Source organism: Sinocyclocheilus rhinocerous, unplaced genomic scaffold (assembly GCF_001515625.1).
Source record: "Sinocyclocheilus rhinocerous isolate Xijiao unplaced genomic scaffold, SAMN03320098_v1.1 scaffold16786, whole genome shotgun sequence".
Lineage (NCBI taxonomy): Eukaryota > Metazoa > Chordata > Actinopteri > Cypriniformes > Cyprinidae > Sinocyclocheilus > Sinocyclocheilus rhinocerous.
The window spans coordinates 539-3485 of NW_015623194.1; the positions used below are offsets into that span (position 1 = coordinate 539).

Consider the following 2947-nt stretch of genomic DNA (forward strand, 5'->3'; position numbering starts at 1 on the left):
TTATGTGTTTGTTTAAAAATTATGACAAAATATTTTCTATAAAAATCAGTGATGTTCTATACTCAAATCTAATGGTTTGGTACATGATTTAGTATCTGTAGCTTGTTTCAAATGACCATAATTATATAATATTATATATAATTATATTAATAAATTATATATTATTATATTATATAATTCTCTCTCTCTCTCTCTATATATATATATAAATAAGTGTCTTGAAGTATTTGCAAAATACATTTAAAATATATGCAATAAAATTCAAAGCAAAATAATTTTTATTGATTTTATTTGTATTATTTTATCTAAATGATTAATATGATTAGGTGATTTCAAGTTAAACACAATTTATAAATCAGGTAGACATCAAATTTAAATACACATCCAAGGTTTTTGCTGGAGGGCCCCCAGGGTTGGGAAACACTACAATGTAGTTTCATTCATTAGTTCAACCATAAAAACTCAGTCCAGTTCCTCAATCAGAAAAGTCTTTCTGTTTTCCGCTGGCTTTGGGAAATCCTCTCCTGCCTCTGATTGACTGGTGAAGGCAGGACTCTGCTGCTTGACTGAGGTTCTCTTAGTGGAGACATTAAGCAGCTGAGATTGATCAGTGGCTACAGCATCTGACTGAGGCCAGTGATACAAACTTGTAACAGCTTCTGATTCTGTGTCATCACCAGAGATGACCTGAATCTCTGGGCGGATCACACTCTGAAAAATGTAACATGTAAATCTCCACAACTTTGCCATAAAATTTAATCACAATGTTTCATCACAATTTAGGAAATGTTATCATGTTAATTATATACTTAACTGAAAGCTTTTTCCACAAAGTGTTATTTAAGTATCATTGAGAAATTTCTTATCAATGTTGAGAACAGTTGTGGTCTGTAATGTTTTTGTGGAAACTACGATACATTTTTTTCCAGAATTTTTTGTTGAACAGAAAGTTCAAAAGGACAGCATTTATTTGAAATAGTAATAATCTTTTGTAACAATGTAGAAGTCTTTATTGTCAATTTAATGCATCCTTGCTGAATAAAACTTTGAATTAATTGTAAAAAATCTTAATGACCCCAAACTTTTGAACGGTAGTGTATAAGTGAACAGAATGTGTGTTTGCCTTTCTCCAAAAGTTCTCGAGCCTGTCGTCGTCTCAGTGCATTCTCTTTGATAGTGGTCATTGCATCCAAACTCTCCTGGACCTTCCTTCTCTCTCTCGTTTCCCACATTTCCCTTTCTTTTCCCTCATCCTTCCAAACCAGCTGCCCATGCCTCTGCACATGCTATGTGAATCAGTGCAAACGTCTGTAAAAGACTCAACAACAGCCTCTAGATGAACTAGTAGCAAAGACTAGCTTTTTAGGGACTATTGGTCTTCAAACTGACCATGCCAGTTGTCAGGCAATTAATGCTATTGCAACAATGCTGCTAACCTGTCTTTTGGAAACACAGGCCGGTCATCTAGATAGGTCAGCTGCTTTAGACGTACAATCATAGTTTTCCTGTAGTTTGGGATTTTTTTTGATGACCTCATCATTACCCATTAGATTTAACACCCGCTGGCAAATTCAAAGAAGCATGAATTAACTTCTAGCAATTCAGTCCACATCTAGAAGCAAGCATTACTGATCATATATATGAGGAAACAGATACACTGTTTTTACCAAGTCAGGCATTCTCTCTTGAACACTGATGAGGGCTGGATCTCTGATGCGGTTGTGAGACAGATCAAGAACACTGATAGATAGACAGTGTGATAGCTCCTCCATGTCACACACATTCTCCAGCGAGTTATGGGAGATCTGCAGCGTAGACAGCTCACTCAAGCAGGCTGAAAAACAAATGATAAATGACTTTATGGTATACTGAGGCGAGCCTGTCGTCGTCTCAGTGCATTCTCTTTGATAGTGGTCATTGCATCCAAACTCTCCTGGACCTTCCTTCTCTCTCTCGTTTCCCACATTTCCCTTTCTTTTCCCTCATCCTTCCAAACCACCAGCTGCCCATGCCTCTGCACATGCTCTGTGAATCAGTGCAAACGTCTGTAAAAGACTCAACAACAGCCTCTAGATGAACTAGTAGCAAAGACTAGTTTTTTAGGGACTATTGGTCTTCAAACTGACCATGCCAGTTGTCAGGCAATTAATGCTATTGCAACAATGCTGCTAACCTGTCTTTTGGAAACACAGGCCGGTCATCTAGATAGGTCAGCTGCTTTAGACGTACAATCATAGTTTTCCTGTAGTTTGGGATTTTTTTTGATGACCTCATCATTACCCATTAGATTTAACACCCGCTGGCAAATTCAAAGAAGCATGAATTAACTTCTAGCAATTCAGTCCACATCTAGAAGCAAGCATTACTGATCATATATATGAGGAAACAGATACACTGTTTTTACCAAGTCAGGCATTCTCTCTTGAACACTGATGAGGGCTGGATCTCTGATGCGGTTGTGAGACAGATCAAGAACACTTATGGATGGACAGTGTGATAGCTCCTCTATGTCACACACATTCTCCAGTGAGTTATGGGATATTTGCAGCTCACTTAAGCAGGCTGAAAAGCAAAAGATAAATGACTTTATGGTATATTGCAGAACAGGGAACAAAGTGTTAACAATACATTGTGTGGTGCCATTTTCACTTGTGTGTGCAAATACTCACATATGTTCTTAATGACCTTGATATAATTGTTTGAGACATTGAGGGTGCAAAGCTTGCTGAGTGGTTCCAGGTTCTACAGAGTATGAATTATGTTCTGATGGAGGAAAAGACAGCGAAGCTCTGTCTGATTCTCCAGATTTTCAATCTTGCGAATGCCATTACATTCCAGCCATAGGCAGCGCAGGCCAGTATATTCCTCCAAACCCTTAATACAAGAAAAACCTACAAGGCAGAAGTAACAACTTTACATAAAGAGCTGAAAAGAAAATAACAAAGAT

At 37.5% G+C, this 2947-nt stretch overlaps 1 pseudogene; it reads right to left on the minus strand.

Annotated features, from left to right (window-relative positions):
* Nucleotides 1–425: 425 nt before the first annotated feature.
* On the minus strand, nucleotides 426–2891 carry LOC107739022 (dynein assembly factor 1, axonemal-like; annotated as a pseudogene).
* Between the last annotated feature and the right edge of the window lie 56 nt (nucleotides 2892–2947).